Raw genomic sequence first — 22,847 nt, 5'->3', positions numbered from 1 at the left:
TATTATTATTATTATTATTATTATTATTATTATTATTATTATTATTATTATCATTATCATTATCATTATTATTGGATTTTGAAATATTTCCATTTACACAATAATTTGGAGATGATACCCAAGTCTAATCATCAAATTCATTTATGTTTCATATACACCTTATAAGCATATCCCAAAGGTAATTGTATCCACTATCTTTTTAAAATTTTTGAGCATGAAACCGAGTTTGTGTACATTGAATCATCAGAAAGCAAAGATTGTCACAATCTCAGCCAACCATATAGACAGTTTGGAGTTTGGAGTATTTCAGATTTTGGAATTCTAGATAAGGGAAACTCAACCTGTAGTTTATCATGTTTTTGTAAACACCATAGGTGTGTTACAGACCACCCTCAAGCGGCCATTCTCCCGCCGCCGCCATTAGCTGCGGCGGGAAGCCCCAGTGGCCAGACCGCGAGGCTTCCGGCTGCAGCAAAAAAGAAGCGCCAAAATGGTGCTCCTTTTTGGCCCTGGGAAGTGGCACCGTGAGGCACGAGGCGCGCACTTGCGGTATCACTTCCACCGCGCCACATCTGGATGCACAGCATCCATGATGTAAAAATGGCAGCGCCCATGTGGATGGGTGCTGCCATTTAGGACGTGCTCCGCACGTGTCGGGAATAGGGCCAGTTAGGAAGGGGCAACCCTTCCTAACCCTAGCACGCCCCTTCCTAATCCTAGGACGCACGGAGCACGTCCTAAATGGCGGTCTGTAACTCGCCATAGAGTGGGTTATGGGGGAAGGAGGGGGAAGAGAGATTTGTTGTTGTGTGTCTTCAAGCCATTTCTGATTTATGGCAACTCTCAGGCAAACCTATCACAGGGTGTTTCTTGGCAAGATTTGTGTAGAGAAAATGTTCACCTTTGCCTTCCTCTGAAGCTGAGAGAGTGTGGCTTGCCCAAGGTCACCCAGTGGGTTTCTGTGGCTGAGCAGGGATTCAAACTCTGCTTTCCCAGAGTCCAACAACTAAACCACTACAACATACTGACACCTAAGAGAGATACACTTCAAGTATTTTTTTTAAAATTACCAAAAATGTTTTTCCACTTCATGGTGTAGGGGCTCCAAGTGGGATGGTACAGTCCTCTGAAAATGGTATTGTGCACATTTTAAATAAGACATGACAACAGAGCCATTGGCATTATTCATTTTTTTTCTCCCTCTGCTGTTCAGCTAGGACATGTTGTAAATCTGGGGTACTGACCCATGTCTACACATTTACCAGATAGCCATTGATCAAAGATTTATTTATTAGCCTAGGCATGATTGATTTATTTGGGTTTTGTTTGAGCAAGTTAATTACAAACGATAACTTACAAGGTATGTTTTGCAGCACAGCAACCATGCCACTTACCCTTACCCTTCACCCACACCTTTACTGTTTGGGGCAGTGATAATGTCACTGTGTTGATAACATTCCGACTAGTGTCTGGATCAACAGTGTGACTCGTTTGGATCCCTTACTGGGGAGAGATTAAATGGTCAGTGCCATTAATAATCTACTCAGTAAGGAGCCAGAGGTTTCAGCTGTATCAGGTGGGAAGAGATATTTCTCTTCATGGGAAAGTCTAATATTTAAACTGGTGTTTAAATAGGGGAAAAGGGAGGGACTATGGAGCCAGGATCCCAGAAAACAAAAATTCTCAGGAGACTTCTGTACTTGATAAGAGCTCTGAGATTCCAAGCTTCAGGTTGGTTGTTTTTAATTAAATGCTAATATCTAGTGCTTGTGGCTACAGGGCTGATGGAATTTGTCACACGCTGCAGCAAAAAGGTTTTGATGGGTTCCCTTCATTTCATGCCTCTGAAAAAGTGAAAGTGAGTTTTATTTTTTTATTTAATCTTTCATCAATGACTATCTGGTAAAGTTTTATTTCTTCCTTGAGACTAATCTCTTTGTCTGTCACTATATTATACATACAGGAATTTAAACTGCCCAGTTGTATTACATCCATATCCAGTAAAGGGCTTCTGTTACATTTCTATCTAGAGAGCCAGCAAAGTGACCAATGTACATTGGTGTTCAATGCACAAGGGGATTGATGCCCAACAAACCATTGCATAATGCACCAATGTGTACTGGTGTCCAGTGCACAATGGATTAATGCACAGTGGACCAATTTGCATTGTTGCCCAATGCAACAGGGCCAATGCACAATGGGTCCAAGGCACATCGCATCATTCCTGATCACATCTGTCCTAATGTGCATTGCATCAGTCCTGATGAACAGTGGATATCAATGCACATCAAGCATTCTTGAATTGCATACAGGAAACGTGACCCTCCTCAGGCAAGCAAGTTGTTTGGGGATGGCCATCTTGACAACATGTACAATTGAAGGCTGAAAATCCTATGAACATTTTCTTGAAGATATATCCCACTGAAAGAGTGGGACTTACATCTAAATAGGTGTACAAAACAGATGCCTGTGCACCTGCTCTACTTATAAATGAAAATACCACAGTCTCTCTACCTCACCCCTGCTTTGAGGTGTGCACCTGATACATAATTTGGAAGAGTTACTTTTTCAGATTATCCTCGCTATTGACCAAAATAAGGATTAATGCATTCATTGGTTTTTTAAAACTACAGTTCCCAAAATCCACCAGCCATGGTGAACATTTTGTGCATACTTTCCAACAGTTCAGATTTGGCAGGGACAGTCCCAATTCATCCTCTATAATCCCACTTTTTCAGCTGTTTTTAAAAAATGTCTCAGTTTCTCCTCCCTCCCCTCACTTTCCTCCTTTGTCCTCAATTTATTTCAATTGCTGCAAACAGAGCTGAAAGTGCAAAATTATTTTTTTACTCAATTAACTTAGCAGGGGGAAGAAGAAAGGAAAGGAGCCCAGTAGACTCAGGCAAAAGCAAATTGCTGCAGCTTCTCCTAGCTTGTGTGATCATCCTCTTTAATAACTTTTGCCCTCTTGACCCTCCTCTGGTGTTCCTTAGCCACATGTGGCCTAGTTTACAACTGTGAAATGTTGGAAGCTGTGTTTGCATGTGTATGTATATACTCTGTGATCCAAAAGGGCAGTGTTTCCAAGCAATAATATATACCCATTGTGGTGAGGCAGGCAAGCATCCAAACATATTAACTTGCAAATGGGGGTTCTTTGGTCACACAAGAAAATAAATCCTTTTCAAAATAAAATGGTGGTTGAAGGCCTAGTTCCCATCTAAATTAGTCAGGAGAATGGCACTGAGATGCCTGAGGATCCCTTTGAAACCCCCAGCCTTGTTAGGAAAAGATTTCACGACAAAACAACACCCAGAGCCATAGTGGAGCTCCACTAATTACCGCTAAGAACCAACTTCTCGGAGAGCCACACACTGAGGCTTTTCTTCTGGCTGACAGACAACTGTCAGCCGGGCAAGAGCTACTAATTAGTAATTGATAAATATAAGTGTGCTGTCTTCCCGGAGTAGAGTACCACTTGATGATAGTAATTAATTGTTCATTGATTCCCATAGGCTGATGTGAGGCCTGTTCAGGCACTCGTGCGCCTTTCGTGTTAGCAGATAGAGGTGAATCCGTCTGGCTAGAGCAAGTGGCAAAGAGGCTCTGGATTCCCCAAAGCTGTTGCGGGAGGGGGAGATATGGAAGGAGAACCTGTCTGGGAAATGATCACAAATGGATTATAATGAAATTAAATACAGGAAACATCTTTGAGGGGGAGCATCCGGAGGAGGAGCAGGGACTGAAGCTGTCTGAAACAGCAAGGGAGAAGAGTTTACTGGGGAGAAGGGGGAGGAAACAGGAAAAAATGGAGATAAATATTGCTTTCTTATAATGATATTCTGGCCAGGATACTACATCGGACGTATGGAATATAAATCTCTCCATGGCAAGTTAAACAACAACAACAACATTTATTGATTAGCCCATGGGTCATTTCAAAATACAACAAATACAACAAAATTTCTATAACCTATGTAAAAGCACTCTATATAAAAGGTTAAATTAAAAGGATATAAAAATGCAGAAGTAAAAATATAAATCCAATAGATAATAATACATTAAATAAGTGTAGTGGAGATAAGTTTCTACATCATATTTCTTCAACCAGCAAGTTACCCATTGATTGTGCTGTGTAACCTTTTTGTAGAATGGCAATGTGGCACAATTGATGCAAGACGCTAAATGTGCTAACAAATTGTGTGTATAAATCCTGATGCAATGAGAAATATGCATTTATGCACAATGTGTGATGCATGTTCACAAAAAGGGTTGCCAGAGTGAGAGCTGATGCGCCAGCTGCACCCATTTCTTGAGATGTCAGATCAGGCTACAGTGAGGCATGCCTTGGTTACAGTACATCCCATTTGGACTACAGTAACACACTCTATGTGGGACTGCCTTTGGAAACTGTTCAGAAACTTCAGGGGTCCAAAATGCAGTGGCCAGAATACTGACCAGGGCCAGTTAAAAGGAGCATATAACTCCCCTGTTGAAACAGCTCCACTAGCTACCTGTTCGTTTCCAGGCACATTTCAAAGTGTTGGTCATGACCTATAAAGCCCTTCACAGCTTAAGTTCTGATTATCTGAAAGAACCTTCTCCCCATATGAACCTGCAAGGATCCTAAGATCTATGAGGCAAGACTTTCTCTCAGTCCCACCATCATCACAAGCTTGCTTGGGAAGGACATGAGAGCGAAGCTTCTTGGTGGCTGCTCCTACCTTCTGGAATGCCCTTCCACAAGAAGCTAGCCTGGCCCCCTCCCTGCTTTCCTTTCCTCAGCATGCAAAGAATTTTTATTGAAGCAGGCTTTTAATATACAATTATTGTCAGGAAGGTTTTCTATGGGGTGTGTGACAGAGGGCCAAAACAAACAGCTCTGAAACCACGGCCTCAATTCGGCTAGCTTCTGCCCCAAAGAGGCAGAAAAAAGCCACCCCTTTGCTGCCAGAGCTAGCTTTTTGCTGGCTCCAGGGTCAGTGGTGTCTAAACACTACACCCCCAAGGCAGCTACAAGCTGGCTTTACCAGACTGTCTGTTTTGGCCTTTAGTTGTGTTTTTAACATTTGTATGTTTCATGTAATTTAATACAATTTTTAGCTATATGATTTTAATTGTTTAAAAATTTATTGTAAAGTTTTAAAACCATTTTATCTGTGAGACTCTTAGGGTCCATTTCTGCTACCAGTTGCAGCAAGATTTTAGAAGATCCACTTCCATGAAAGGTGATTTTCAGTTTTGTCCCAGGGCCCATTCACACCACACAATTATCAATCAATCATTTATTAATGCTTAGACCAAAGGCCATTTGCACCACAAAGTGTTACAATACAACATGTGGGAACAGCATAATAAAAGTACAACATTAAGTCAATTACATAATAATCTCACATGTAAAAGATTTAAAATTCAATTTGGTTAAAATATAGACAATAAAACTATAATTAAATGAATAAAACTATAACTAAATTAAATAACTATAATTTTAATATTGTGATTCCACTGTGATGTCCATAGCAACATCCTTTGGAATCCTGGGATATGCAGTTTAGGAAGGGGTATTTAGGATTTTCAGTGAGAATGCTCTTGTGCCTCAATCAAACTACAAATCCTAGGATTACTTGGAATGCAACCGTGATAGCTGAAGTGAAATCTGTCAAGAAAAAAAGCAACATGGGATATACAGTAAGTGAAATAAAACATGTATGTGAGAGTCAGGATGACTCAGCAGAAGCCAATTGAAAACCACACAGGTGAAAATGGTAATACAATTAACAAGTCCTAACTGCCAAGGACAAGAAATGTAAAGTGGATAATTGGACACACCTGACAATTGTTAAGTGGTCAAGGCTGAGATGATGAAATCATTAATTGTAGGATGAACCAAGGGAACCAATGAGAATGGTGTACACACCTACTGGGTGGAAACAGACAACAGTGGGTGGTATCTTGCATTGACTATAATAATGACTATGGATCCCAATGTATTTTGTAGGTTGTAGTAGAGTGGGTTGTAGAGTGAGTAGAGTGAGGAGTTGAGTATTGTTGTGTTGGACAGTTTTGGAGCTGTATATAGTAGAATAAAGTAGATCTTTTATATAAGACTACTGAGTTGTCTGGTGTCTTGGGTGAAGCTACAAGAACCAGCTGGATCCTGAAGAAGGGTGAAGACTTCTGTGGAAGCAAGAGTGAGAAGGCTTGGAGAGTTTGTCGGGGTCTTCAGCCTATTCTCTGTAACTCTTGCTAAGCTTTAACCACTGGCCAAAACTGGTCAGTGTGGTGCACAACCAGGTGGTGAGTTCGAGCCAGAGGTGAAGAGCTACAACTCCCATCATCCCTGACATGGTGCTATAACTGTGTTAGTGTGAAAGGGCCCTTGGTAAAAATGTACAAAATTATACAGTTTTACAACATTAGACATTTGCCTTATTCCCCATGCTTCTGGATGATCAACCTCTCAAGTAATTCAACTGTTCATGTTTATTGGGAAGGAACATGTCCCCACCCCCATCGAGGCTCCAGATCAGCATAGTTGTTTTATAGTACTTTGTATACCCTACTTCACTTTGATTCAATTTTTTCCATAACATTTTGGTCATTTCTGATAGCAGATGGTCTCTATTTTAGGTTTGTGCAGTGAAAATTATCAGTAATAGCTTAATGGACATGCTGGAATGTGCCCTCAGGAACCCTTTTGGAAGAAAATTTAATTTTTAAGGGAAAATAGATTGGCCATTTTAGGTCTCCTTGAAAATATGCACTAGGCCTGTGGCAAGAAGTTGTTTCTGTGTTGTAGAAGCCATTCATTTTTGTTGCTGCCTCATTTCACCATGTGATAGAAGCTATAAAATACTATATTTGGGAAACTAGGTTTTATTTTGAATCCTGCATTTAAGTCATTTCAACATGTTACCATCCGGCCAAATTATTTCAGCCAGTATTTTATCTCTGAACCCCTAAATGGCTTCAGTTGGTGAAATTCTCTCTTCTATACAATGGCACATGTGCCTTCTCCAGTTCCCATGGTGCCAACCCTAGGCAAGTGGAATGACACATGTGACTGAGATCCTACATTGCACTGGTGAAGTGTAAAGCTTCACAAGGCTTAATTCTCTGTTCCTCTCTTGTGTTTTTTATGACTTTGCATCTGGGTGATCCCCAAATTTTGTCGTCAGGGAAGGACAAGGGGCAGCCAGGCAGCATCTAGGTGTGTTCCTGAAGCTGGCTGTAAGAAGATAAGGTCATATTCCTTGGGATTTGCAGTGATTCCCAGGATGTCTAGGCAGATGTCTGGTTCTCTGTACTGTACTTCTGATTTTCTTCCCCCATTCTCTTCTGGCCACTGAATGGCTATGGAAGATGACCCAACAGTGAGTCAAGGGTGGGGAAAAGGCAGGGTGCATCCTTTCTGTATTCCCCAAGCCCTACTTTTGGAGGCCCTAAAACCTTCTTGGCAACTGCTAATAGCAATAGCAACTAAAATGGTCATAAAAGCATGACAGTTTGGGTCTTGCTACTCCTCTCAACCATCCCAAATCCCCATATTCCAGAAAAGGAGAGAAGGAGGAGGGAAAGAGGGTGATAGAAGGGGGGAGGCCACTTTCCAGATGAAAAAGAAAACCAGAAGTGTTGAGAGTCAACATTGAGGAGGTGGAATGTAACTTAGGCTGATGAAATTTCATGGTTGTGGTCTGGCTCCACATCACTGAATTATGATGTTCAGGCAAATGCATATGCACATATGTATGCACTATGCAGACTGTTTACACAATGCACAAGTGCAATGCACACCACAGGTCCAGCTCTGACTCAAAAACCTTGAACTGAATGAAAATGTTCTACACTGGACAAAATGATCCAACTGCTTTCTTAAGGGAGCTTACACATGAAGAAGATGTCAGCAAGATCCCAGCCCTTAGCTCCCTTTCAGTGATGCCAAAACTGATGCTGCTGCTCAGAGAGGACAGAGTGTAAAAATGGTTCCCATTATCTGCATAGTTGCCAAATCCAGTTTTAGTGGAAGGGCATTGGGAGCAGGTAGTTTTGCCATATTTTTTACCCACCTCAAGCCATTTAAATATGGCTTGTATGCTGAAAATATCACACATAAAGTGGAATTAGACTTGGTGGAAGGAGGTGTGAAAATCGGAGGGACATCAACAATCTAAGATATGCAGATGACACCATACTACGTACTAGCAGAAAATATCAAAGACATTGAACAATTATTGAAGAAAGCCAAAGCAGAAAATGAACAGCTGAACATTAAGAAAAAAAAATAATGACCATGATGATTTACATAACTTTAAAATAGACAATGAAGACATTGAAATAGTTCAAGATTTTCCATACCATGGTTCAATCATTAATTTGAGTGGAAACTGCAGCTAGAAAGGAACTAGACAAGATCCTGAAGGGTCAAGACAGATCACTGAATACTAAAGTTAAGATGGTCCATGCCATTGTATTTCCAATATCTATGTATGGTTGTGAAAGCTGGGCAGTGAAGAAACTGATAAGAAGAAAATCAACTCATTTGAGATGTGGTACTGGAGAAGAGTTCTGAGGATACCGTGAAACCTGAACTTTCCCTAGAAGACAAGATGACTGAACCAAGGCGGTCTTACTTTGACCATATCAAGAGAAGATATGAAAAAAAAAATGTTTGGTAAGACTTAAGGAATTGGGAAAAGAGGAATACTGCATGCCAGATGGCTAGACTCAGTCAGGGAAGCTGTAGCCCTGAGACTGCAAGACCTGAGCAGGACTATTGAGGATAGGATGGCTTGGAGGACTCTCATAAGATCACTATAAGTCAAAGTCTACTTAATGGCAGTTAACAACAACAAAGCCTCTTTTGGTCCCAAATTGGGAGAAATTTATTTATTTATTTCATACTCTAACAGCAAACAACAAAAGCTGAACAAGTCGCACTCTCTCAGCCTTCACCTGCACAGTTCAGAGTATTTTCCATTGTTTCCTTGCACTCTTCTGTCAGGAAATTAAACAGGAGCAGAGGCAGCAGGGTGGAACCTTGCAATCCTCCAGTTATTACACCATGCTAGATAGACAGACACAGAACCATTTGCAACAATCCTTTGAGCATCATTTTCAAATAGTTATGCACTGGCCCTACAGTGGCAAAATCTACCACACATTTCCTTTCCCTGTACTGGAGTAAGTCATGTGAAACAGTGTCAAAGGCCTTACTCTGTCAATTTAATAAAGACAGTTTATGGAGCCTATAATTTTCTTTCACTGGTTGAGATGGGGAAGAATCAAAGATCAGAGCAGATGATGCTAAAGCCATGGAGCAGGGATGTACCTATTGCTTGGTAGGACCTGCACATTTCTGAAATATTATCTCTTTAGTATCCCATCAAAATGCAGGCCCTGTGTATCCTGATTCTATGTGACTCTCAGATAGTTGTTGAGTCCATCTGAGCTATGCTAAGAATGGGAGATAATTTGATTTGGTTCATATTTCTACAGGTATCAGCTTAATGTATATCAACATTCTAGATTAATGTGTGGATCAGACCAATGTTGTCTTTTAGAATGAGCAATTACTTCAGTTTTGTCATGCTGTTCTTGGTTCTAAAACTGCATACAGATGCCCTTACTAAAAGGAAATGTTGTTCAAAATGAGGCCACAATCTTTACACATGTGTAACTTCCCCATATACTCAGTTGGACATTTTAGTTTGATGCAGAACGACTACATTCAGTACAGAGTTGTGGAATCAGAGTTGTGGATCATGTGCCATTGCACATAGTAATGCATTGTGCATTATGGTAAAACGTGCAGAGATTTGCATTTCAAACTTACACAACTAGAAATAGAATGCATCCATTGCACACAATGATATGAGATAGATATTTTTTCAAGTATTTTTTCCTGTGGAATGTATGTATGTGTGCATGCACATATGTCTTTATCCATAGTTGTCTGGGTTATTGTACTGTGTGCAGCCATGTTAGGTGGTCTAAATATAGGATATGTAGTTATTCTTCCGAGCATAGACAAATCCTATAATTATCCATTTATATTTTTTTAGTGGAACTGAATGTATACATGGGCATGACATCAGTAGCATTCTGGCCTTAGTAGGCCAGCTCTATTTAACTCAGCTGGGTATCTATGGCTTCTGAACAATGAATTCTAGGAGAACGTTTATGCATGTGAGCCAATTTGCCTCATTTTTGATCACTGAAAAGTTCTTTGCTTATTGGCTCTCAAGTGTGGCCAGCTGGTTTTATGGAAACCAGCAAATACATGTTCAGGATCAAGGTTTTTTGTTTGGTGTGTTTTGTGTTTGCATGGCACATTGGAAAATGTTTGTGAGTATTTGCTGGCAGTTGAAACAAACTTAATTCCAATTATGGGGACATCTGCACCCAGCAGACTAGTAATATATCCATGAGCCTGTATGCACACAAACTGCACATGGTGGCCAACCACACACCCAAACGAGATGAATTGTCAGCAATGAATATGAGGTATTGCCCACAGTAGTGTTTACTTTTTACAGACGTTTTCTAGGCATTCTTTGCTGAAGTATTCTCAGACATTCACAACATCACTTGATAGGCTTTCCCTATCCTGCTGCAGAAATGTCAGCTATAATGGGAAAGAAAAGGATAATAAGAAAGAAAGTTGGTTGAAGCCACCAATATGGACCTCATTCTCCTATTCTCTTCAAGACGTTCCAGTTCATTAAGTAAGCTTCAATGCGAAGGGCACAACCTCTGCTTCTGCTATTCTGCCACTGTCCCTGGGGTACTTTCCATCAAAAGAATACCTCTGAGAGCACAATGCATTGTCAGACCCCAGTGAAAAAATCAACCTCCTTCCAGTTTGGCAGTTTAGCTGTCTTCCTGTCTCAACACCCCTTCAAAGATTTGGAACTGCAACCCCAGTTTGTTATGGTAAGGCTAAACTGGGAAGTGTGTAATATGTATTTAGAAAGATAATGATAATAATGGCATTGTCAATGAGGAAAAACTGGTGAAGATCATCAGCGTTTGATGAACACAAACACCAAGCAGCAATAAAAAGCAATGGATCCTGTTACTATCTTGCACATTGATGTTTTCTAATTAATTGATTGATTGGGTGTACATGACTTTTACATGCTATAGTTTTATTTCAAATTGTATGCCACTTTGACAATGGTGCAGTGAGAAATGGAGTGTAAATAAGCTGAACATTTCTTGGTGGTTTTTTGTTCTCCTTTTTGAGTTTCCAAAACAGCCTATAATTTTCCCCAAAATATAATTCCATCATAAAATCCTGTCATTTAGCAGCTGAAATGAAATACATTTATAAGACAGCAATGGAGTGTGAGGGAAAAGGCAAGAAATGTTTGAAAAACAAAACTGTATTGAGTTACATTCTTGGACATAAGGATATGCGACATAAATCAAATCAAATAAGTTTAGAAATATTGGATGGGGGGAAGAGACGTGCTCACCTTAGGGTCACCAGAAATCAGAAACTATTTGAAGGCACACAGCAACAATGGTGGGGAAGGATTCATGCCTGATCAAGATCACTAGTATATGATAGCTCCTCTTTTTTGGCCTATTTCCCTCACTCTTGGTGTTCCACTGTAAAACAAAAATTACAAATAGGCTAGCCTTGATAGCCCCTTAACTAGCTGATAGTGACACAGTGTCCTAAATCCTCTAGTCCTGACTAGAGCAGAGCAATTGAATCAATTGGATTTACCTGTGTGTTGACTAACCAACAGGATTTCCATATCTTCCAACTGTCCTGGTTAATCCTCTGTCATCCTACTTTTCAGCTGTCTTTAAAATGTTCCAGTTTCTGCCTCCTCCCTGCACTTTCTCCCTTTGTCCTAAGGTTTAGACTGAGTTCAGAGTGCAGGAGTAGCTTGTACTCAAGTTACTTAGCCGGAGGGAGAGGAGAGGTGGGCTGGAATCTTGTCTTTCCAAGGAAACTCAGGCAAACAACAGCAACATTTAAAAGAAAAAAACAGTACTAGTCTTCTGGCCGATTATGATTTTGTTTTGTTTGTTTTTCCATATTTTTGGGAGGCATTTTAAAAAATCCATCCAGTTCTTGGAGGGTCAGGGGTGCAGAAAACTAGCCCTTAGAGCTGCTGCAGTTGCCCAGCCCTTCCATAGAACATGAAACACACAGGTTCAAGCCTGCACATTTTCTGGAGGTGCTTTTTCCTATCTGAACTGGATTTCAGTGTTCAAGCTTGAGATGGCAGAATTTACTTACTTATTTTAAATTTAACATAGCATTGCATGAGAAATACATGTTACCTTTTGTTTTGTTTTTATTAGCAACCAGGATTTTCTACCCAACTGTTTGGTGGATTATGATAGATCAATTTGTACAGTTTTCTGCAGGAAAACAGAATTTTGTAGAACTGACCCATCCTTGGCTAATTCACATATTCTTAACTGTGAGCTGTGCAATTATACATGGGAGCTGTGAACATTAGGAAGAACTTCTTAAACTTTAGGAATAATATATTGACAGTAGGAGCTGTTAAACAGTAGAATGGACTGCTTTGGTGGGTGGTAGATTCTCTTTCTTTGGAGGTCTTCAAACAGAGGTTATATGATATTGTTCAGGAATGCTTTGGTTGAGTATTTCTGAATGACAGGGAGCTACCCTTACAGTTTCTTGGAAGGCACCACAAGCATGCATATACATATGAATGTGTTTTCTTTTTCCCTTGCCCAGAAAATATTTAGATATCCTTTCTTGTTCATTTGAAGCTTGTGGGATAAGATAATCAGGATACAACAGACAGCTGTAGATGAATACAGAGATCTGAGTGATGTAGTGGGATAATGGTTAAGATAGAAGAATTTAGTCAGAGAGATCAAAGTTCACATCTTACTTGGCATCCCCACAAGATAATGTGTTTGGAGTGGTTGCAAAAAAGGGGGACCACATTGTGTACATATGTGAGTTATTTTAGGCCAAAGGCATAAAAATTAATTAATTAAATTAATACTAAATAAAATTTAAAGTACAAGATAGAAAAACACAGACCTGAATCAATTGTTAGATTTTACAACTACAGTAGATCCTATGCATCGATTCACCATACAGTGATGGAATTGATGGGTCTGCTGTAATTGAGACTACCAAACAGGATTCTCCTTGTATGAATTAACATGAATCTGAAGTTTTAGTGAGAGTAATAACTTGATCACGGTCACTTTTATACTGGGAGATGTGAGAGATAATGCAGGATCTTTGCAAGCAGAGTAATGACATTGGCAAGGCAGATCCTGAACAATAGCCAGTTCAATACCCCCCCTTCCACAAGAGCTAACAGAGAAATAAATAATAATAATAATAATAATAATAATAATAATGTATTTATTTATATCCCACCTCTTCCCTTTTGGGGATTGGGGTGGGTAACAACAGAGGTTAATACAATACAAAATAATCAAACAAAACAAACCCCCAAATCCCCCCAACCCTCACCCTCCCTCCCTAAACCCAGTCTTCTTTTGAGAAAAGTATATAAAAGAAGATTTACTTACTAATAATTCTACATAGTTACATATAGGGTATTATGAGGGACACAGAGAGAAGAGAAAATGGCTGCAAACTAGAGTGATGGAAAAAGAGAGTGGGTGTGCAAAAGCAAACAAGCACTTGAACATTTTGAGCCATTATTCAAGCAATACAGTTCTGATGACAACAAACTTAGGGAAATTCAGGAGGGAAGGAAGGAAGGAAGCTGTACTTATTCCATTCAACACTGGGCTCCTAGCCAATGAAGGCCTGGTATAGTTGCTCCACTTGAGCCATTGATACTCCAGCCCTAGATCCCTCCCTTGGGCAAGTCACACCCTTTCAGCCTAAAGGGACTCATAGGAGTAAACCACTCCAGGTACTCCACCCCAAATTTAATGGAAGAAGCTTTTAATGGATAGAAATACAAACCATAATAACAATAGATGAAGTGTGAAGCATGCTGAAGATTTATTAGCTAGACTGACATTGTGCTCTTCATCCAAGGAGGTCAGAGCAATGCCTTGCTCTCACAATAAACCCACAAAAAAGTTAGGAGAGTGACATAGTAACTTGGCCTATATCATCTAGGAAGACCAAACTGGGGTATGTTAATATTCCTCTTGTGGCTTGCCCAGGCAATGGAGTTGGTGGCTTCATCTCGAGGGGCACTGAATCTTCTCTGCAGTTTATTTCAAACTTCAAAGGAGTACCCAAATTATCATACTCTAACCTAAAAAACCCCAAAACCATTCATCAATTTGGATAGCTCCTTTGAAGTTCAGAATAAAACCAGGAGCTGATTCACCACCCCGATGTAGGAAATGTCAGCTGCCCCATACCATGGTGAGCATGGAAATTTGAGGGATGGGGCAAGGAGTGGAAAGTGAACTAGCCTTCCACTTCTAGATCCAACCCCTTACATGTTTTGCAGAATGCTTTCATAGAAGGCATTTTCGAAGGTTGCTTGCAGCATTGGGGAATAAGGTTTTGTGTGCATGTAAATACATTTGTCTGAAGATATGTATGAATATGCAATGGCAGCCAGTGATTCATATGTTGGTGGGGCAGTGTGTCAAGTTGCATTTTAATACAGACTTTAAAGGAATTGTCCAAGGTGCTGCACATAAGCTGGAACTCAGAATCTGTGCCTTAGGATCCCTCCTTTAAAACTTTGAACCAAAACTGAGAATGGATCCATTACCCAACTGACGTGGAAGCCAGCAGCGACTACTGTGTGTGTATGCTTGTATAGTACATGTGAGCATGTGTGTGTATTACTGTGTTTATGTGTGGGGGAATGGATATATATTATGTAAGTCCATGCCTGTGTTATGGAGGATCAAATGGGTGACTTGTTGCTTCTGAGAATTAATCCATAGCCATGATGTGAACTGTACATGTGTGAATGGCATATGTATGTCAGAGGACATGGAATAGCCTTGCCACTCACAGTATTGGCCACACCCACTTTAGATTTTAGCCTCACCCATTGCTGTCTATGACGTGTTCTCTCAAAGCAAGTGCAGGTACATTCAGCCATAAACAGTTCTCCATTCCAGCTGAAATGCTTAATTCAATGTATTATTTCTGAGCTTATACTCAACATTATCATTGTGTCCTGTTGGGCAGGATAGGGAGATGGTGAAATTTACTATTTCATAGAGAAATACAGTCTTCCACAGCAGTCCTACATCCAGAGCCAATATGCTATCTGCAAGAATTTCCCTTATCCAGTGCTGTAACCATTGAACCATACTGACTTCCTAGGAGGCCAATGAGTTGTGGTATCTGAGGATCAGGAGCTGGACAAGGTGGTCCACTGGCCCCTTTCAAAGCCTGCTGTTCAAAGACTTTGGTCCCAAACAGATGGGCCAAAATAAAGCTGCTTTGGGTCACTTTGGAGGTATGCTGTTTAAATGATGCATGCATCCTAAGAGGCTGGAAGCCGCGCCAAAGTTGCACACCAGTCCTAACAACTGGAGCGCATTTTTGGTGCAGCTTCTGGCCTCTTAAGATGCATGTGTCATTTAAACAGCATACCTCCAAAGTGACCAGAAGCAGCTTTAATTTTGCCTGTCTGTTCATGCCCTTAGACATTCACAGGGATGTCTCAACCCTTGGTTTTAAGCTAAAATGAACACAGTTTTATTCATTCACTCACTCCTGTTGTAACTTTTGCTTTAAATTTCTTGAAGAATGTTAGAAAACTGGGAAGCGGTGTATGCTTGCACAGATATATACAACCCACAACATCATCCTGGTGTCACTTCAGTTTTTCATCAAGATATGCTTGGGGCAATATTGTATTTCACCAGATCAGCTGGAACAGGGTGGGGGATGGAGACAGAGTACCAATTTCATTTCTTTGTCATAGAAAATGAACATATTTCTTTCTTCCAGACTCCCCCTTCGCCCCTCCACACCTTCTCTTCCTTCTCTACTCAACCATGTTGCTTTTTTATCTTCAGAATACCAGAGGAAAACATGTTTGTGTGATTAAATTAGAGTTAATGGGCAGACCCAAATATATATATATTTTTAAAAAGACTTTTTAAAATTGTGCATCCTTTCTCATAACATTAATTTTATGTCTGCGCAAGTAATTAAGTTAGGGAACATATAACGAACTCAGTCAAGATAAGCTTTGCATTACTGCACAAGCCAGGCTGTAGGAAAACGGCATTGTCATGGAAGTCACGGAAATGGAGGTCTTAAACCATCTTCTAGGATTGCTGTAGTTTCAGCAATCCTCGTGTCATTTTCTCCCTGTTTGGCAGTTGAGGAGGTTATAGGCAGGTGCAATCACTGGAAGGACTGGGAAGGCACAAAGAATGTGAAACGTCTTTAAGCAGACAAGCTGTCTGAAGGCTGCGTTTTCTCCCACTCACTGCTTAAAGGTTTGGAAACTTTTCTTCTTTCACTTTGGAGAAAATGTACAAGGAAACACATCCTTGCCATCATTTATGTGAAGCAGATTATGGAAAAACCTACTTTTATGAATAATGAATGTTCTTAAGATTGCACTTCAGATTGCTACACATTGATAATGTGATGAAATTTGTGGATTGAATGCAATATTGCATGCTGAATGTACAGTTGTCCCTCCATATCCATGGATTCAAGCATCCATAGCTTGAAAATGTTTTTTAAAAAGTATAAATTCCAAATAGCAAGCCTTGACTTTCCATTTTAAGGGACACCATTTTGCTCTGCCAATATATTTAATGGGACTTGAGCATCCACAGGTTTTGTTATCCAAGGAGGGTCCTGGAACCAAATCCCAGTGGACAACAAGGTCCCACTATACAAGCAGTGCACAATACCATGTGCGTCTGGTATGTACCAATGCACCAGTTGTGCAGCTCCAATTGAACTGAATAAATAAGATCCAATGCCCTCTATTAGGGAATGTACACACATGTAAAACACGAACAGGATGCCATCCAATGACAACCCAAAATCATCCACAACTGAACAGTGAAAGGATGATATGTACTACTTAAATCAGAATACACAGTGATTCAGTGGTTTACACTATCCCCATATCACCGTGATCACAATCAGACCTATCAGATTTCAGAAACTAAGCAAGTTCATTCCTGGTAAATATTTGTATGGGAGACTGCCAATGAATCCCGGGTATCTCCAGGTGGGGTTAAGATAAAGTCCTACTGAAACCCTGGAGAGCTGATGCTACTCAGAGTTAACAATACTAGATTACATACATCAATGGTCTGATTCAGTATTGGGCTGCTTTCTATGATCCTAGTGATAGGGCGAATGTTCTGAGACTTAAGAGCACCATTCTACCACTGTTCAGTTATTGGTGGCTTTGGCATGTCAATATACCAAATTTTATTTTGAAAAAAGTAATTTCCTAAGCACTGACATAAAGCCATTAGTGAATGCATTGTTTTACAATATATGACAGGCCCAAGAGAAATTCCTGGTGTAAAGACCAGCTGAAATGCATCAAAGGAAGAAAAGAGAAAAATCCACAGTCAAGCAAGAAGACTATCATAAGGACTAATTGTAGGCAAGCTTTCAAAATCTCCAGATGTCTGTATCAATTCAGATGTTTCAATAAACAAACAAGCAAGCAAATAATAAAAAATAGGAGCAGGGACAGAAGACTTGGGGAAGAGGCTAACTTAATGCTGACGTTCTCCAGTCTGAATGGCCAGTCTTATAATGAGGTGGTAAAGGAGGAGTTTACTGCAATGGGTTAGCTGTCAGTGAGTGTTGTGCAGTATCCATTTGGGGTGAGAATTAGGAGAATCAGGCTGCTGCCCCACTGCAGAATTAATGCAGTTTGATCTTACTTTAAGTCTCATGAGAGTTGCTATTATTTGGGAAAAGGGGGTGATACTTGAAGACCTTAGCCTCTCTTTGCCAGTGTCTGTTGCCCAGTCTGGTGCTAGTTAGTGTGACTTCCCAGTTAGTGTGCAATTGCTGACTTTCTCTTTTGACTGACATGTACTAGTCAGTGTACATCAATACAAAGAGAAACTGATATGGGCTGCAGCTGATTGAGCTCTCAATTTTTTTAATTTATTTATTTTATTTTTTTTGCCAAGAGATGGTATGGAGGGTTCAGATTTCTACTGATGGAGAAACAGTGCTGGCTAGCCCCTGCACTTCTTAAGGGACCATATCTTCCCATGTGAGCCTGCCTGAGCTTAGAGGTCTGCAAAGGAAACATTTCTATCTGCCCCACCACTTTCATAGGCATGATTGGTAGGTTTGCAGAAACCAATCTCCCCTGTAGCTGCTCCTAACTTTAGAGCTCCCTCCCTAGGGATGCTAGGATGGTTCCTTCCTTGCTGTCTTTTCAGCAATGGGTTACAACCTTTCTTTTCCAACAAGCCTGGGAATTTACAGAGATAGAAACAACATTAGTTCTAACTAAAATCTGCCAGCAAATATAGAAAACAAAACAGTGGCCCACAGATTGGAAATTATCAATATACAGATGAATAGACTTGATCAAAGAGGACACAGCCCTATGTCTGCAGGAACTGAGCAGGTCCATTGAGAACAGGGAGTCTTGGAGATGCCTCATGCACAGGGTCTTCCTAAATTGAAGTCGACCTGAGGGCAGTTAACAACAACAATTTTAGGAATTGATTTTTTTAACAAGAGAAGGGCTGTTTATGTTGCTGTACTTGTTTTAATCTTTGCTTTAAAGTAAGTTTTTAATAGTTTTATTTTTGTTGATGTTGAATAATGTTTTAGTCTCAGTTTTGCATGTTTTAACACTATGCACTTTTATAGTATTTTTTCCCATTTGTAAGGTGCCCTAACCCCCAGGCTGGAAGAATGGCAGGATATAATAAATAACAATAAAGGGAAGGATGGATAGAAGATACTGAGAAATAGTTTTGGGCACCAGACCAGGTGAAACCCCTGCACAGTCCCTTGTAGCCACTGGGAACATTGAACTGTAGAAGAAGGAACATGGTGCCCACAAAAACTTTACAAGCATCATGGCACAAGGAGTGGTTAGCCAGCAGAGGGAGATCACTTTTTCCAGCAGCCTTGTGGTTCTGCCTCTGCTTAATGATGCAGCTTACTTCGTGATCTCAAGCAATTTTTCCTTCATCTAAAGCTAAATGGCCACATGTTATATTGAGAGCAGACATAGGAGTTTATCGCACACGTATTGTGTAACGTTTTGTGGTTTGAACGAGGATGGAACAGAACGGATTTTATTGCAAAGCCTGATTTACATAATGTTCTTCTCTGGGGCCCTTTCCATTCCATTTGTATCATCTTGCTCCAACGATTGAATTCTGTCTTCCTTTCCCAGAAAATGTTACGATGCTGTTACTCCCACTGTGTGTGATATCTATGGCATCCTGATTGCATCCCCATTCCAACCTGGTTATGATGTGACATTAAACCCCTCCTCCTGACTTATCATCTCCATCCCTTGCTACTGTTATTGCCAAAACTTTTGCTGTATCCAGAGTGGAAATGCTTCCTCTATTGCCACACTGTTTCTTTTTTTATTACCAAGAAAACAGGATTCATATGATGACGTAATGATAATGTGGGAAGATCGACCACTCAATCTGAAAATAGGTTTTTTAGGGCATTTATCCTTACAACATAAAAAAAAAACCCACGAGAGAGAAATCTTCTTCTCTTTGTACATTCCCACTCCATCCTCAAGAAACTTGTCATAGTGTGGAGAAGGATACCCAAAATACACGAATCCCTTATACACAGAGAGACATGCAACACCAAAGATTACAGCACAAGGCTATGGGAGAACATAGAAATGCTCTTCCTTTGAACTTTGCACCCAATCCGCTTTTACAAGTATGCATGCACAGAAAAATGGGGAAGAATAGTTTGCACTTAGGAAGAGACCTGGCTGTGTGGTGATATCCGTTCACAGGCAGGTCCAAAAATGATAACATGTAATCTTCTCCAGTACTGCTGTGTGATAGCAATTGTTCCCAGTACATTTACATATCGAGTGGTACAGTGAGTGTGGTAGGATCAGCTCTCATCTCGTTTAACAACCTGTCTGCTTTGTGAACAGGAATGGAACGGGTGAAAAGTGGATGCAATAAGGTCCATTGGCAAATCAGGTTTTTTTTAAATCCTCAAGTTCTTTTGATCCTATTCATGACAAAATTTGTAAATTTGGATGAGTTCTTCTAAAAGCTGAACCAAAGGAAATTGGCACCAATTCCATAGGCTAAATTGGATAGGTAAATTGTTTGGAGTAGGCACAGAAAGCCAGTGTGGTGTAATGATTTGAGTGTTGGTCTAGGACCCTGGGAGGCTAGAGTTCAAACCCCTGTTCAGCCATGGAAACCCAGTGTATGACCTTGAGCAAGTTGCATGTTCTCAGCCTCAGAAGAAGGCAAAGGCAAACTCCCTCTGAACAAATATTGCCAAGAGAACCCCACAATAGATTTGCTTGAGGTCTACATAAATCAGAAATTACTTGTAGGTACAAAATAACAACAGAGTAGACACAAACACACTAGATAGACAGATAGATTGACCTGATGCAAGGCACCTCCTATATATCTAGAAGGACCAGCCTATGATATTTTGCTACTAGAGATATGGGACAAGACTGTACTTGTTGATTCCACATGCAGAAGCTGACTGGACATGAGTTTAACAGTGGCTGCAAAGCAGTGCACTGAGGGCACAAGGGTGCCTTAAGGGATGCAAAACAGGTAAGTAGATCACATTATTCTGTCTTCCAAGAAGACCATGTTCCAATTTACCATATTCTGCTTAAGGCAGCAAACACTGAATCTTAGCAGAGCCAGCCATCCTGCATAACTTTCCTTGGTAGTCTGTTACTACTAGCAACATTGCCATGGAAGGAGTCCAGCAGAATAGTTGAAATACAAGTACTCTTCATGGTAGATGCAGCCCACAAAGAATCCAAAAATACAAGAAGCTGCACTGATCCATATCAGTGAAGCCGTGCTAAGAGTTTTGTAAAGCTAATAGTTCTTAATGGCCTATCCAAGAATGCACTACTCGAAAATGTCAAAAAGCAGTAGTTCACCAGTAAAAACGCACCTCCCCTCTCCTGTGTGAGAAAATTCAGAAGGACCATGGAAGCTTATGAGAGTTGGGGTGGGAATGGCTCATGGTGTCTGTCCTTATCAAGGAGGCCTAATGCAGTGAACCCTTGGTATCTGCTGGGGTTTGGTTCAAGGACTTCCTGTGGATACGAAAATCCATGGATACTGAAGTCACATTAAATACAACGACATATTAAAATGATGTCCCTTTTATAAAATGGCCAAATGCATTTGAGGAAGTAGACTTTAGTCTACAAAAGCTCATGCTGCCATCTTCTTTCTTTCAGTTAGTCTCAAAGGTGTTACAAGATCTCTCTGCATGCTGATACTACAAACTAACAAAGTTGTATCTTTGAATAAAATTGCAAAATTATGGTTTGCTTTTTGGAGTGTGTGTGTGTGTGTTCAAGCAGTGGATGCTTGAATCCATGAATAAAGAATATGTGGATACAGAAGGAAAGCTGTACTAGTCCTGTGAGCGCTTGTTGTACTTCACCACTGAAGAAACCTTTAAGTGGACCCCTCCATGTCACTGTGGACTTCTGATGCTACAGATCAAAGAGGGAAGAAATCACACCACAAGTTCCCAGACTGCTAAAAGCATTTTTTTAAAGTCCTAGGAGTTTGCAGTTGCAAGAGGAAATCTTTGTATAATTTAAAATGGTCTCTCTGAGGGTTTTCTTCCTCTCCCCCTCTCCCCCCCCCTCGTTTTTTCTTTAGTTCCATTATACAGCCTTTATCTCTGATGGACTTTTCTTGTTCGGCAGATGAAGTTTTTAGTGTGGTGGGATGTAGGTCACATTTGACAAAGAGTTGTGCTGTGACCTGAATGCAGAAGCAGGAACTTCTAAAAGCGAGCCTGCTAATGTGCAAACTTGCAAGCTTAGTCATCAGTGGCATTTGCCAAAAGCCAGCAAAAGTCAAGACTGCAAGAAAAAACAAACACAACACAATATAAAACTAGTCCTGCTTGAGAAAAACTGACAATGGTCAGCAAATGAAAATTAACTCGTTTATTTCTACATCTGCTTTGGTGACTCAAACCAAACTTTTGTCAACTGACCAGTGGCAAAGAAAAGAGCTTGTTACTGTCTGGGGGCTTTAGCATGCATGTGTATGCATATCTAATTTTCTCTTCACTTGCCTTTTCCTCAATGCATGACCCAAGCTCGGTTGCTATACAGAGCAAATAGGAATATGGCTAAACATAATCATAACAGAATAGTAACAATGAATGGAGACCCTGCATGAGATAGCGGTTGGAGCGTTCGACTACAACTCTGAAGATCAGGTTTCAATTCCCTACTGGACCATGGAAACCTAACGAGTGACCTTGGATGGGTTACGTACTCTCAGTCCCATGACAGGTTTGTTTTAGGGTCACCATAAGTCAGAAACAAAGGGCCATAACAAAATAAAAATTAAAAACAATCATATAAGCTATCACATTAACGCAACACTGAATTAAAAACAGTTTCAAAGCATTTAAAAGGTAACAAATGAAAAACAAAGCATAGAGCAACAGAGAGGGAGAGGGAGAAAGAGAGAGAGAGATGCAAAGACCTTTCCCTGTCTACCAGTTAATGGCCAAAGGCCTGGATGGAGAAGTACCACCCTAGTATTGACTTCCATAGCCTCAAACTTTGATAGTGGTGGGATTGAGAGAAACCTTCTTTTTTTATTATTGTATAAAATTCCATTTATTTACATGATTCATTAGAATTATATATTACATGTCATATATAATCCTCTTCCAACATCAT

The 22,847-nt window shown here is 40.3% G+C and overlaps 1 long non-coding RNA gene across 2 annotated transcripts in view; it reads left to right on the top strand.

The window, feature by feature from the left end:
- The first annotated feature begins 1,645 nt into the window (after positions 1-1,645).
- The window catches only part of LOC121922352, a 79,556-nt gene continuing 58,354 nt past the window's right edge, over positions 1,646-22,847 (top strand). The window contains exon 1 of one of the 2 annotated variants that reach the window (XR_006102139.1): positions 1,646-1,731. This is a non-coding gene — a long non-coding RNA (uncharacterized LOC121922352). The other variant, XR_006102140.1, reaches the window with a different exon arrangement.

Source organism: Sceloporus undulatus, chromosome 2 (assembly GCF_019175285.1).
Source record: "Sceloporus undulatus isolate JIND9_A2432 ecotype Alabama chromosome 2, SceUnd_v1.1, whole genome shotgun sequence".
NCBI lineage: Eukaryota > Metazoa > Chordata > Lepidosauria > Squamata > Phrynosomatidae > Sceloporus > Sceloporus undulatus.
The sequence above is the reverse complement of the archived record's forward strand: the minus strand, read 5'-3'. Positions and strand labels throughout refer to the sequence as shown.